General features: G+C 44.0%; 1 protein-coding gene across 1 annotated transcript in view; it reads right to left on the bottom strand.

Annotated features, from left to right (window-relative positions):
• The window catches only part of FBXO33 (F-box protein 33), a 590,205-nt gene that overhangs the window by 9,583 nt on the left and 565,142 nt on the right, over positions 1 to 15,480 (bottom strand). The gene's annotated exons all lie outside the window — the stretch shown is intronic.

Raw genomic sequence — 15,480 nt, 5'->3', positions numbered from 1 at the left:
GGAATGTCCAGGTATGTGACCATATTCAAAATCGATAAATCCATTATTGGCCGCCAGGCCTTGTCCTTTCTGGGTACCAAGAAAAGTCTTGAGTAAAAACCTTGTCCTTTTTCCTGTTCTGGTACTGTCTGAATGGCCCCCATATCCATGAGGGACGTAACCTGTTTCTGTGCCTCTGCCCATTGATTTTTTGGCAGATCTAGCCAACCATTTGCCATTGGCAGAGTGTGGAAATGGAATCTGTATCCCTGTGATACGATCTTTAGTACCCACTTGTCCTGGGTTACTAACTGCCAATTTTGAGCAAAAAGTGCTAATTTTCCCCCTATGGGTGCTGCCAGAAGATAAGTGCTTGGTGTAGGCAGAAGGAAGTCATTGGGATTGCTTTCTGTAGGTTTGCGCTTTATCTCCTCCAGATTTGGAGGCGGAAGCTCCCCATTGCTTTGACCTGTATGACTCTTGCGCCTGGTATCTGGAACCCTTAGGGCATCTGGATTTGCCCCTTTGAGCTCTGTCTGACACAGGAAAGGACCAATTTTTTGTAGGCCAGTGTCTACTGAATCTTGGTGGCTGCACTTGTAAGACGTCTTTAACAGTTTGCATAAACTTAGCTTTATCTTCCATTTTCTTTAAAACCTCTTCTGCCTTAATACCAAACAGAGAATCATGCTGTAAAGGTGCATCTAGCAATTTAGCTTTAACATGATCAGGCAAATTTTGTTCCTTTAACTAGGCATGCCTTCTAATCACAGATCCAGTAACTGCGGCCCTGCAGAAGGCCTCTAAGGAATCAAAACCACATTGCAAAGTATGCTTTCCAACTTGTTCAGCTGCATGCAATAATTCCTGCAATTCTTTATTTTCTGCACATTCTGAAATCAACATCATTTTCTGTTTCAGCAATCCCATAACATGTTGTTGGTACTTAAGCATACGAAATTGACAGTTTAAGGCCCCGATTGCCAAGGTTGCAGATGTATAAACCTTTTTTCCCCATCTGTCCAGTGCCCTTGAGTCTCTGTCAGAGGGGGTAGGATTTTTTGCTGTTGAGGCCTTAACTCCCTTTGGACCCTGTGAAATACTTTCAGGACCAGCAGCAGGGTTTCTAAATAAAAATTTATGTGAGTCAGGGACCCTGTAACATCTGTCAGGCTTACTGGGAGATGGAGGTAAGGAGTCAGGGGTCAAGCTTGACTCCGAAAACACATCATCCACAATGTCCAAAACAGGGGGAATGGCTAAAGGCGCGTGCTGAGGGAGAAGGAAATCCCTGAGCCTCTTTTTTGATTCTGAGAAGTCTTGACTCTCCCAGTGAAAATGCTCCCTCAAAGTATGCAAGGTTTCTCCAAATGAATAATCCTCAGGAGGAGATGCAGATGGAATAGACTCCTCAGCATCAGAATCCTCATAGGGAGGTATAGATAATTCCTGATCAGAAGAGGAATCAGAAGAAATAGAAACCTGATCTGAAGATTCATAATCAGTGTCTTGCCTAGGCTTATCAGGAGGGGGATGGGTGCCCCATCAAGGTAATAAGCTCTTCAGCCATTTTGATCATTTGTTTTTAGGCATAGAGGCCCATGCACGTGGCTCATGCGTCAGTTTTTTAGTTTTAGAAGTTGCTTTTGTCTTTGGTTTTGTAGCGGTCGTCGGTTTGATATACAAATGTTGAGGTCTGAATGCACCCTCAGAAGCCGGTGCCTGCTCAGCGGCTCCGGACCCATCCAAGGGAGATACATCCGTCCGTCCAATACCTTGAGTATCTTGTGGCATGCCAGACTCCACATGAGTGTCGGTAGAGGCCTGTGACTCGAAGGTAGCGGGTATCGGGGGCTGCGAAAGCACCTCACTGAGTACCGGCGACTGGCTTAGGAGAAGCTTCGTCGGTTTTGGATCTTGACTGCCTTTCTCTGTCCTTTTCTTTGCGTCTTTTATGTATTCCGGTAGTCGGATTGCTATCCAACGACATTTCTGGGTAGTTAAATCGGTTTCCAAAATACTTTGATGCAAAAATATACCAATGCTTAATAGTGTGTTGGTTAAATCTAGCACAAAACCGACAGCCAAGCACGTTGTGATCAGGGCCTAGGCAAGGAATACATTATAAATGGAAATCCTTATGAGGTATTTGCTTCCCACAAGTAATACAATTATTAACTTTTTCTGACATCAGTAAAAAGCAAGAAAAAAGTTTCCCCAATGGGGTACTCAAATATTTCAGTAGTCAGCCAACCGACACTTGCGAAATGCTTCTGCTTCGGGCACCACGCGGCAAGAAAGACTAAAGAAAATGGCGTCGGCTGCATGTTTTATACCCCTGATGACCTGACGTCATGGAAGAGGAGACAGCAACCGACGCAGGACCCAAGACTTTGGAATTCAGGCCAACTGAGGCAACCTGCCAGCAGATTACCCAAATGTAATGACTGCAACAGTGAAACACGATGAACATCTGTCTGGAAAGGTGGCTGGCACTTTCAATGACAGCAAACAGAAAATCTTTGTTGGGGTAGTAATTTAAGGCCTGCTGATAAACATTAATGGTGAGAGAAGCCTTCAAGTTAAAGAAAAAAACTTTTCCTATAACAAAAGTCAAGACAGTCTTTTGATTTCACTGACAGGTACTATAAAGTCAGGAATGTGGCAGCATCTGCAGCACTTACTGAAGCAAAGTTTGGCACAGCGAAGGAGTGTGACTTTTGGGTGGCCTCAAAGAGACTGCAGCAAACCACCTGACAAATGTATTTACTGCTACTGCAGAGGACAAGATTATACATTTTTGGGTATATATGACATTTCTTTCAATGAAATGAGTACACTATTTTACACTTTAGTACTTTACTTTCCCTGAACAGCAAAAGTTACAAGTCTTCTGATTTGAGGGTTATTCCTGGTGATTTTTTTTATTTTACTATTTACAAGAAAGTTGTTGTTGCTGTTGTTGTACCTTTCGGCTTTACTATTTACAAGAAAGTACAGTTGTGTAAAATCTTACAACAGTAGACATCTTTCCCTTCACTGTTGCAGTATACATTACACTTGGGATCCCCTGCCATGGGTAGCCAGTCATCCGGCCAGTATACCAAAGCCTTAGGTTGTAATAGGACATCGTGCGTCACACACATTCTCCCCGCTCATGGCATAGGGCATGAATACATATGGATATACCTTCCTCAGAACTGAAAAGCCCCAAGAGGAACAACACTCCAAGAGTACAAAAAAGGAACGTATATCCAGAAGGAAATGGTAAAAAAGGGGAAGAGGGAGGGAATAAATACTGCAACAGTGAAGGGAAGGACATATACTGTTATGATAAGATTTTACACAACTATACTATGTCCTTCCATATCACGGTTGCAGAATTCATTACACTACAGAGAGTAAAAAAGCTCAAGAGGAAACATGGGAGGAGGAAGGTCCAGTAGAGCCCTCAAGAAAGCCTTGAAAAGGATGGCCCTGGCAAATCCAACTCTAACCCTGGAAACCATATTCAACTTGCAATGTTTGGCAAAAGTATGCACAGAAGTCCAAGTAGCAGCCTCAAGGATGGAGTGGGCATCCAATCCTTTGAAAAAAAAATAAGAAGAAGCCACAGTCCTGGTAGAATGAGCCTTTACAGAAGAAGAAAGGCTTTTCCCCATGAAAAGAATAAGAAAAGGAAATAGCCTTAGAGATCCAGAAAGAAACAGTTTGCTTAGAAACAGCCAAACTGAAAGACCTAGGATGAACAGAAACAAAAAGTTGCTCAGATTTACGAATGGCTTTAGTTTTATCTAAATAATCTCCAAGTTATCTATGCAAATCCAAGGTGTGAAGAACCTTCTTACTAGCAGACTGCAAAGAAGGTAAAAATGTTGGCAAGTGAATAGACTGATTAACAGACAACTCATTAACCACTGTAGGCATAAAATAATAATTAGTATGAAATGACACCCTGTCCCCAAGAAAAACTAAAAAAGAAGTACACCCATACAGGCCTGAAGCTCAGACACCCTTCTAGCTGAAGTAAATGCCAAAAGAAGAACAGTCTTCCAAGTACAATGCTGTAAGAAAGCTGAAGCTGCAGGCTCAAAGGAACCTAAGTCAATTTGTCAAGAACAAAATTAAGGTCCCAGGAAGGGAGGAATAGGCTTCCTGGGAGAACTAATAAGAAGGATGCCTTTAAGGAAATGCTTGACCTCAAATCTAAAAGCCAAAGTAGGAGTTAAAGGCAGACAAGCAGAAATATATTTATTTATTTATATATTTATTTTACTTTGCATTTGGTAATAGCGGAAAGGTGGGCTTCACCTGAAGAGTATGCCAACTCAGCATTGAGCAATTCACACAAACGAGAGACAGCCAAAGGAACTTCCACAGAAAGTGAATCCAGGTTACCAACGACAGCAAACAGAAACTCTATTCCATTTGGATAAATAAGATTTCATGGTAGTGGGTTTCTTGGCTTCCTGCAGAACCCCAAACACGTCCTCAGAAAAAAGGCACCCAAAAGGGATCAAAACCCTTCATCCCACAATGCCAGTGGAAGAGTGGACACATGGGGATGGATGAGAGACCCCTTGTCTTGTGTGAGCAGGTCCACCACGTGAGGTAACTTGCTGCGACTGCCCTTGGCTAAATGCAGAAGAAGAGGGAGTCAATGCTGTCTGGGCAAAAAGGGAGTCACCAACAAGATTTTGGGAGAGTCATGCTCTATGCTAAACAAGACCCTCAGTATGATAGGAAGGGGAGGGAAGGCATAAAGAAACACTCTCTTCCATGAGAAAGAGAGGCATCCATGTTCCAGGCCAGAGGACATGGGACTTTGGTGCAAAAGAGAGGAAATTGTCTGTTCAGAGGGCAGGCAAAAAGATCTGCCTGAGGAGTACCCCACTGGTGGACAATTTCCTGAAACACATCTCTGTGAAGCATCCATTCGTATGTGTTCTGGACCGGCTCAGTAAGTCTGCCACAATGTTTTGTTCTGAATGAATATAAACAGTTACCTGACACTGGACAGCCAGACCCCAAACCTGAAGAACTAGTCTGCACAAAAGGTAAGACTGTGCCCCCCCTCACTTGTTGATATACCACATCACAATAAAGATTTTGAGGGGCCCAGGAAGAAATACAGAATGGAAAACCTGAATGGCCAGAATTAGAGCCTTCATCTCTTTGATGTTGATATGGTCGTTCCTCTAACGAAGGGACCAAAGGCCCTGATCATTCAGAAGGCCAAAAGAAGCTCCCTATCCCAAGTCTCAGGGATGTGAAAATAGATCATGAGAGAGGACTGGAGGCTGAAAAGGAAGCCCTGGGTTGAGAGACAGTTGATGAATCCACCACTGCAGCTCTAGATTGAGTCATAGAAGAGGAATTGACAAGTCCAAAGGATGAGAATGATGAAGCCAGACTGAATTTAGGAACCACCGTAGCTTTCTCATATGAAGACTGGCTACAGGAAGCATAGGAATGGTGGAGGCTATGTACCCCAGAGTACTTAGAAACTCCCTGGCTGTAACTGAAACCAGAGGAAGAAGGGATTGAAAAAATGTAATCAGAATTAAAGTCTAAGGAAGAGGCAGGGATGCCAGCATAGGAATGGTCTACAGCCTGCATCCGAGAAAAATATAATCCTGAGGAGGAGTCAAGGAGGACTTTTGGAATTTCACTGTGAATCCTAGGCTCTGCAAGAGGAAAACAGGTGCTGATCCAAGGTCTCTGGAGAGGAAGCCTTTATAAGCAGGTCATCCAGATAAGGAAACATTTGTATTCCCCTTATTCTGCAAAAAGCAAATACAGCAGCGAGGCATTTGGTGAAGACCCTCGGGGCAGTAGAAAGGCCAAACGGCAAAGCAGAGAAAGTACAGTTGTGTACACTTACCATAAATGTAGATGTTCGAGTGTATTCACTGTTGCAGTCATTACATTTGGGTTATCTGCTTGCAGTAGCCCTCAGTTGGCCTGATTAACAAAGTCTCGTGTCCTGCGTCGGATGCTGTCACTTCTTCCATGACATCAGGTCATCAGGGGTATAAAACATGCAGCCAACGTCATTACATCAGTTTTTCTTGCCCCAGATGTCAGGTGCCCCCCTAATGGGAAGCAATTAAAACTATAAATACAAGGATATACCTCTAACAAAAAAGCAAATACACCAAAAAGCTTTTTGAGCATAGCATAGTAAAGGAGAGTAGAGTTATAGCCAAAAAGAAGAAAGGGGGTTGGAGGGAGGGTAACCAAGACTGCAACAGTGAATACACTCGAACATCTACATTTATGGTAAGTGTACACAACTGTACTATGTTCTTCGTGTTTCACTGTTGCAGTCATTACATTTGGGTAGATTCCAAAAGCTAAGGTTGGGAGGAGGAATTTAAAGAATTAGGACTAGCTATAAAGGCCCTGCAAGACTGCAGTGGCAAAGCCAGCTCTGGATTTAGAGAAAATTGGCAAATGATAATGCTTGGTGAAAGTATGTACAGAACTGCAGGTAGAAGCTTCTAGGATGTCCCTGGTAGGGACGCCCTTGAGAAAGGCTGTAGAGGTAGATGCAGCCCTGGCTGAATGGAGTCTGATGCCCTGTGGGATAGGTTTTCCATGGTGCCTATAGCAAAAATGAATGCAGTGGCCTATCCATTTTGAAATGGTTTGCTTTGAAATAGCTTTCCCCTCTGTCCCTGCAGCAAATGCCACCAGCGGTTGTTCAGATTTCCTTTGAGGTTTAGTCCTGTCCAAGTAGAATCTAAGTTGTCTGTGCACATCTAAGGAGTGCAGTATCCGTTCCCCTTTGTTCTGTGGATTAGGAAAGAAGGTAGGCAAATGAATAGACTGATTAAGAGCCCCACTGGATACCACCTTGGGCATGAAGGAGGGATTGGTTCCGAGGGTCCCCTGTCCGCATGAAAGATGATGAAAGGCTCCACTGCCATAAGGGCCTGTAATTCAGATACCCTTCTTGCAGAAGTGATTGCTAAAAGGAAAGCTGTTTTCAAGGAAAGGAATTTTAAATCTGCAGTAGCAGCTGGCTCAAAAGGAGGAAGAGTGAGTTTCTACAAGACAAAGTTAAGGTCCCAGGCTGGAGTTGGAGGTCTCCAGGGTGGCCTTAAGTTTTTGGCCCCTCTGATGAACTGCTTGAGCAGTGGGTGAGAGAAGAGGGGAGGCTCTGTGCTAGAATGAGCTGAAATGGCTGAGGCATGAATTTTGATGGAGGAAAAGGACAAGCCCTTATGAAGCATCTCAGTCAGGTATTGTAGAATCTGAGGTAAATTGGGCACTGCTGCACTCATCCTTTGAGACTGATTCCAGGCACAAAATCTTTTCCATTTTGCAGCATAAGATTTTCTAGTACTAGGCCTCCTTGCCTCTAAAATGATATCCATCACTGATTTACTGAGTGATGGCAAAGGAGAGATTAGGTAATTTAGCCAGGGTGCTAGGTTCAGGTTTGCAGCTGAGGGTGCAGAATCTGGTTCTCCTGCTGAGACAACAGGGAAGGAGTCTGACGCAGGTGCCATGGGGCCAAGCGTGACACACTGCGCAAGAGGGGGTACCAGTGTTGGCATGGCCAGTCTGGTGCAATTAAAATCGTCCTCGGTTTGTTCTGTTTGATCTTTAGTAGTACCTTGGAGAGCAAAGGCAGACAAGGAAAGGCATAAACTGATACGTTTTTCCAGCTGAAGGATAGAGCATCCACTTTCCAAGCTAGCTTGTGGGGAATCCTTGTGCAAAATTTATCCAACTGATGGGTCTGGGGGGAGGCAAACAGGTCTATATCTGGGCTCCCCCATTTGCTTGTCAACATGTTGAAAATCCTTGGCTCCAGTTTCCACTCGTGTGGGTCCATGAGGTTTCTGCTTAGTCCGTCTGCCAGTGTATTTAGTTTTCCTGGCAGGAAATGAGCTTGTAGATTCAACTGGCAGCTCAAGGCTGTGTTCCACAAAGTTATGGCTAGTCTGCAGAGGGGGCAAGAATGTGTACCCCCCTGCTTATTTATATACCACATGACAGTGGTGTTGTCCATCTTTACCATTAGTTGTCCTGGAAGAATGTGGTCCTTGAAGGCTGTCAGAGCATTCTGTACACCTAACATTTCCTTTTGATTTATGTGCAGGTGCATTTGACTTGGGTTCCATTTGCCCTGAATGCACTTCCTCCCTGCAAGGTGAGCCCCCCATCCATAGTCTGATGCATCTGAATTAAGGTTTGGGTGGCAGGGGGTAGTGTGAATATTAGTCCCCTGTTTTGGTAGCAGGCCTCTGCCCAGCAAAGGAACTCTAGGCGTAGGTCAAGGTATGATAGGAATCATTGCTTCTAGATCCTGTGAATGTTGACACCATAGGCTTTTAAGATACCATTGCAGTTTCCTCATATGCAGCCTTGTATATGGAACTAGAAGAATGCAGGAGGCCAAGAACCCCAAGGCTTGCAGTATTTGCCTAGCAGATAGCTGGGTTTTTGTGGCCACTTGTTTGAAGTAGGTTGTCAAATGAATCCGTTTCTCTGGCGTGAGGAAAGCCATCTGGGAAGTTGTATTCAAGCTTGCTAACAGGAATACAATTTGTTGACAGGGTACTCAGGTGTGATTTTTTTTTGTTTATGGTGTACCCCAGTCAAGCCAGCACCCTTTGAACAAAGGCCAGATGATTCAAAAGTATGTCCTGGCTTTCTGCCTGAATTAGACAATCGTCCAGATATGGGTATATTTGAATATTTCTTTGCCTGCAAAATGCAATGACTGGAGCTAGGCACTTTGTGAATACCCTGGGCGCAGTAGGTAAGCCAAAGGGCAGTGCAGAGAACTGATAGTGCATGCAGCTTGCTTTGAAGCGTAGGTATCTTCTGCATGACTCCCTGAAAGGGATGTGCAGGTATGCTTCTTTTAAGTCTAGTGTTGCCAACCATGCATCTTTGTCTAGCATATGACACAGCTGGTGAAGAGTCAGCATTTTGAATTTTGGAATCACCAGAAAGGTGTTTAGTGTAGAAAGGTCCAGGATAGGACGCCATATATTGCCTTTTCTGGGTACCAGGAAAAGTCTCGAATAGAAACCTTGTCCTTTTTCCTCTTCTGGTACCAACTGAATAGCCCCCATGCTTAAGAGAGAGATTACTTGATTTTGGGCCTCTGCCTACTGATTTTGGGGTGTAGATCTGGCCACCTGCTTCGTGTTGGTAACGTGTGGAAGTGAAATCTGTATCCCTGGGACACTACATTTAAAAACCCATTTGTCCTGGGTAATGAGTTCCCAGTTTTTGGCCTGCACACCAATCTTTCCGCCTAAAGGAGCATTCAGTTGGGAAGTGCTTGGAAGTTTTAAAAGCAAGTCATTGAGACAGTTTTCCATAGGGGGGAGTCTTACTACTCCCAGATTTGGGTGCGAAAATCCCCCACTGCTTAGTCTTGTGTGTCCCCTGGGACTGAAATCTGGGGTTTCTGCTATATCTGGGTTTGGCTTGAGAAGACCTGGAAGGGGCTGGAAAGGACCAATTCTTAGAGGGCCAATGCCTACTAAATCTAGGAGGCTGAACTTGTAAGAAATCTTTAACAGTTTGCATAGATTTAGCTTTATCTTCCATCTTTTTAAGAACTTCCTCAGCTTTGTTGCCAAACAGGTGGTCCTGATTTAAGACAGCATCCAACAGTTTAGCTTTAACATGATCAGGCAAAGATTGCTCCTTAAACCAAGCATGCCTTCTGAGCACAGACCCAGTAACAGCAGCCCTGCAAGAGGTCTCTAATGAATCAAATTCACATTGCGAAGTATGTTTACCAACCTGTTCAGCAGAATGCATTAAATCCTGTAAGTCTTTATTTTCAGCACAGTCAGGAAACAACATCATTTTCTGTTTAAGCAACCCAATAACATGTTGTTGATACTTTAACATATGAAACTGGCAGTTTAAAGCCCTAATGGCCAAGGCTGCAGAAGTGTAAACCTTCTTACCCCATCTATCCAGCGCCCTGGAGTCTCTATCAGAAGGGGTAGGATTTTTAGCATTAGAAACCTTAATGCCCTTGGGTCCCTGTGAAATAATCTCTGGATCCACAATAGGATTTTTAAAAAGAAACTTGTGTAAATCAGGAACACTGTAATATCTGTCAGGTTTTCTGGGAGCAGGAGGCAAATAATCAGGGGCCAAACTAGATTCCGAAAATGCATCATCAACAATGTCTAGTACAGGAGGTATAGCTAAAGGCCATGCTGAAGTAGGAGTAAGAAATCCCTAAGCCCCTTTTTTGAATCAGAAAAATCCTGGCTTTCCCAGTGGAAATGCTCTCTTAAGAGTATGTAAGGTTTCACCAAAAGAAAAATCCTGTGGAGGGGAAGCAAAGGGAATAGAGTCGTCTGCATCAGAATCCTCATAAGTAGATAAAGGCAAATCCAGATCATCAGAAAAATCAGACTCCTCGTCAGAAGATTCATAAACAACTTCAGTCCTAGGCCTCTTAGAAGGGGGAGGTTGGCTTCCCCTGATTAAAGTTATAAGATCTTGAGCCATTCTTATCATTTGTTTTTAGGCATAGAGGCCTGAGCATGCAACCTGGGCGTTAGTTTCTTAGGCATGGTTTGAGATTTAGACCTAAATGAATAAGGAGGCATCGGTTTAATATGCAAGTCCGTAGGGCTGAATACACCCTCAGAAGCTGGTGCCTGCACAGCAGCTCCAGACCCATCCAAGGTAGAGACATCCGCAGGTTCCACAGTTGAAGCATCTCGCGGCATACCGGACTCCGAATGGGTCTCAGTAGAGGCCTGCGAATCAGAAGTAGCAGGTATCAGAGGCTGCGAAAGCGCCTTACTGAGTACCAGCGAACTGGCGACTGGCTTAGGAGAAGCGTCATCAGCAGCTTTGGATCTAGGCAGCCTGTCTCTGTCTTTATCTTTGCATTTTTTCAGAATCCTGGTAGTCGGATGGCTAACTGACGAGATTTCCTGATAATTAAACAGAGAACAGAAATATTTAGATGCGAAACTATACCGACGACGGATAGTACGCTGATAAAATAAAGCACAAAATCGACAGCATCGTGGTCAGGGCCCAGGCAAGGAATACAGTATGAATGAAAATCTTTGTGAGGTATTTGCTTTCCACAAGTAATGCAATTATTAACTTTTACTGACATCGGTAAGGAGCAAGAAAAAGTTTCCCCATTGGGGTACTTCGCTTTAATTGAAGACTTAAAATTTCAGGAGTCGGCTGACTGGCACTTGCGAAATGCTACTGCTTCGGGCATTGCGCGGTAAGAAAGACTGATGTAATGACGTCGGCTGCATTTTTATACCCCTGAAGACCTGACGTCATGGAAGAAGGGACAGCATCCGACCCAGGACCAAAGACTTTGTTAATCAGGCCGACTGAAGGCTACTGCAAGCAGATAACCCAAATGTAATGACCACAACAGTGAAACACGAAGAACATCTGAAAATGCAAGGAAGAAACAGAGAAATGTAAACATTTCCTGAAAGGGGAATGAACAGGAATATGGAGATAGGCATCTTTGAGATCTAGAGAGACTAGGAAAGCCTAAGGGAGAAGAAGAGGAAACAAGGTTTGGAGGGACAGCAATTGAAAGGAGGGAACCTTTAGAAAGGTGTTGAGCTGGGAAAAATCCAGAATGGATCTCTAGAAGCCCTCTTTCCTGGGAACCAGAAACATTCTGGAGTAAAACCCCTTCCCTTTCGAGGAGTAGAAACTGCATGGATGGTGCCTTGAGACAAAAGGCTTCAAAGAACTTCCAGGAAAAAAGGGAACTGTTCCTGACAAGGTTGAGGGATGCCCAAAAAGGAGGAGGGGATTTCCAAACCATGTAATATCCCTGATGAATGATGGAAAGAACCCAAGAATCCTGAGTGATCCTTAACCAATTGTGAAGGGACAAAGAAAGACATAGAGAGAGAGGAACTTGACTGAGGAGAGAGGAAAGATGGACAGAATTTGGCTTGTCTGGAGAAGGAGGCTTCTGAGCTGTAGAAGTCTGAGTAGACTTAACGAGGAGTCCTTCTAGTACCCTTTTTGCCCTTGGGAGGAGGGCAATACTGTCTATGCACAAAGGCAGACTTGGTAGGATAATTCCTCTGAAATTTGGGAACAGGGGAAACAAAAATATGTTTTAATTCCTGCAAAGCCTTACCTTTCTCCTGAAGAGACTTAAAAAGCTCACACAGCTGCAGAACCAAACAGATTTTTTATTGTCAACAGGAGCATCCATTAGCTTGGCTTTAATATCATCAGGCAGAAGCTGAAGGCGAAGCCAGGAGTAACATCTCAGCATAGAGCCAAAAGCAGCAGCTCTGGAAGAGGCATCAGCTGAATCACAACTACATTTAAAAGAATGGCGAGCTACTTGAGAGGAAGACCCCAACAAAGAGAGGGCTGAAGTCTTCCAATCAGAATCTAGAAGGTCTGAAATAACTTGAAAAGCCTGAAAGAAAAGGGCTAAAATATACCTGGTCATATGGACCTGGTAATGTATAGCCCTGAAGGCAGGAGTAGCAGCAGTGTACACCTTTTTGCCCAATCTTTCCATGGTTCTACTATCCTTGTCAGAAGGAAGCAGTTTACTAGAAACAAAAGCTTGGAAAGCTTGTCAGAAGAAGCAGAAATAACAAAGGAGTCATTGGGGGACACAAAAAAATTTACAATCATAAAGCAACTTATAAATCCTTTGAGTTTTTTTAGGAGCAGGGGGAGGGAACTAGGAGCCTCAGAAGCTGCTGAAAATGTGTCCAACAAATCAGCAAGAACAGGATGAACAGCAGAGGACTGGAGAGACTTTTTGGAAGAGTTCATATTACCTCTTCTGAACATCAGAAACCTGTGTAGTCCCTCTTTAAAAAATTACAGCATATGAGAGAGAGTATCCCTAAAGTAAATCTCCTCAAAAGGAGAACCTGGACTGAGAGTCTTTCTCCTCAGAACCATAATCCAAGGGAGAGGGAATCTGGGAGGAATAGGCCAAAGACTCTTCTAGTGAGGACTTGAGTCCTCCCTAGAAGAGTCCTTCTACCTGGGCCTCTTAAAAGGAGTAGAGGACCAAGGAGGGGCAGGGACACAGACTCCCTGAGGGGGCTTCAAAGCTATGACAGCATTAAATAACCCCTGCAATTCTCGTTGACTATCCTTAGGATCAGGGGAAATGCACTTTGTCTTCTGTTTTTTCTTTATAGGGAGGTCTGCCCTAAACAACTTTTGAGGGTCGGACCCCTGCCAACACTCAATCAACATAGTGGGAACCTCCTCCCCAACAAGAATCTTCAGAACATCCTTCAGTCCCTCAGATATAATTAGCCACGGCTCCCCCTGAACATCCGAAACAAATGTCTGCAGAGCCTATGAGGATGTGTAAGAAACAGGATCCATGCTGGCCTCCGAAGTAGTTGCAGCAGAGGAATCAGACAAACTGGGCGATCCTGCAGGTTTTCACCAGCCTTGAGAGACATTCAGAGGAGGCGGTACAGCAGCAGAATCCAACTGAACCTTTTTGGCCTTCACCTTAACAGACAGCTGACCCGCAGGCCAGGAAGATTCTGCCACTGTACCCTGCACCAATTTAAGACACTGGTTTTCCAGGTAGGTAGATAGATTCACAGGTTCATAGATAAGTACTAGGCTAACTACCTTGTGGGCCATTTTATCCCTAGCCAATTACCCCATGTGAGAATCAAACCCCTGTAACTTCTGTCTGTAAGGTAAACACCTTAACCATTATGCCAGCCTCCCACCCCTATGAGGAAAAGAGATGACTAGGAAGAGTTTCAGGGACAAACACCTAATAAATAGGGCACAACGTATGGTCGCAAGAAGCACCTAAGCAAAACCAGCACTGCTTGTGATGGACTTATGGGGAATCTGTCTCCCACAGTGGCATTTTTCTTATCTGAATGACATCTAACTTTACAACCAAAAGAAAAGGTAATAATAAAAAGCAAAACCCCCAATGAGGTACTTATCTGAAACAGTCTGGTATCCAGGACATGAAGGAGTATTCAGACAAACAATCGAAGATGGAGTTCAGACTGCTGGCAAAAAAGTTTTGAGGAAGGTTACGTCCGTACATCACCTTTATGCCCTATGCTGTGAGTAGGGAGCATAAGTGGTCATATGATGTCCCTATTACAACCCAAGGCTTTGGTATCCTGGCTGGACATAGGTCTAACCTTGGTAGGGGATCGCTAGTGTAATGAAATAAACAACAGTGATATGGAAGGACATCAGCTGCTATAGGGTTTTTAATTTTATTTTTTGTACTATTTAAAAGCATTTCACTGCATAGCCAGTTCATATCCTAAAGTTTTGATTTTCTCCTTTTAAATGGGACTGTTGTGGGTCTACTGAGCTGTTGCTCTAATTTCACTTTGAAACTACTGTTAATATCCAAGCCTTTGATCTACTGACTTCTTTTAAACTGTAGAGCAATTACATTGTTGCTGGTCTGGGGGATAACACTGTTTGTGTACAAAAAGTACAGTTTTGTACCTACCATAAATGTAGATGTTTGAGTGCTAATACCGCTGCAGTCATAACAGATGGGTTTTCCTGCCGTCAGGCGGGTCCTCGGTCGGCCAAATTCCAAAGTCTAGGTCCGGCGTCGGATGTCGTCGCTTCTTCCCTGACGTCAGTGCGACAGGGGTATAAAAGAACCAGCCGATGCCATTTTCTTCAGTTTTTCTTGCCCCAGATGTCAGGTGCCCCCAGAAGGAAGGCAAAACATAAATTTATGTAATAATGCAAATGCAATATAATCAAAAAACAGTAGTTGCAAGCAAATACACCATAAAAGAATACCCCAATGAGGTTGTATGAGGAGGTGTTAGCCATTAGGCCTGTCCCAAGAGGGGAAGGAGGGAGGAAAACCTGGACTGCAGCTGTATTAGCACTCGAACATCTACATTTATGGTAGGTACAAAACTGTACTATGTTCATCTTGCATACAGCTGCAGTCATAACAGATGGGTAGAATCCCAAAGCTAATAAAGGGGTGGTAGGCACTAAGTAGAACTAGGAGGAGCCAGGATGCCCTGTAAGACTGCAGTGACAAAGCCCGCTCTAGTTTTGGAGTATAATGGTAGGTGATGGTGCTTGGAGAAAGTATGTACAGAACTCCAAGTGGCTGCTTCCAAAATGTCTTTGGTAGGAACCCCCCTGAGGAAAGCAGCAGAGGTAGCTGTGGCCCTTGTGGAGTGAGATCTGATGCCTGTAGGTACAGTTTTACCATGAAAAGAGTAACAAAAGCATATGCAGTGGGCTATCCATTTTGAGATTGTCTGTTTGGAAATAGGCTTCCCTTGAGCACCTGTAGCATAGGACACAAAGAGTTGCTCTGATTTTCTGAAAGGCTTTGTTCTGTCCAAATAATAACGGAGCTGTCTGTGAATGTCCAAGGAATGTAGTAGTCTCTCCCCTTTGTTTTGTGGATTAGGGTAAAAGGTAGGTAAGTGGATAGCCTGATTCAAGGCTACCCTGGATACTACCTTTGGCATAAATGAAGGATTGGTT

This window comes from Protopterus annectens, chromosome 6.part0, assembly GCF_019279795.1.
Source record: "Protopterus annectens isolate FY-2018-M chromosome 6.part0, PAN1.0, whole genome shotgun sequence".
Lineage (NCBI taxonomy): Eukaryota > Metazoa > Chordata > Ceratodontiformes > Protopteridae > Protopterus > Protopterus annectens.
Note: the sequence above shows the minus strand (reverse complement) of the source record. Positions and strands in the feature narration are given on the sequence as shown.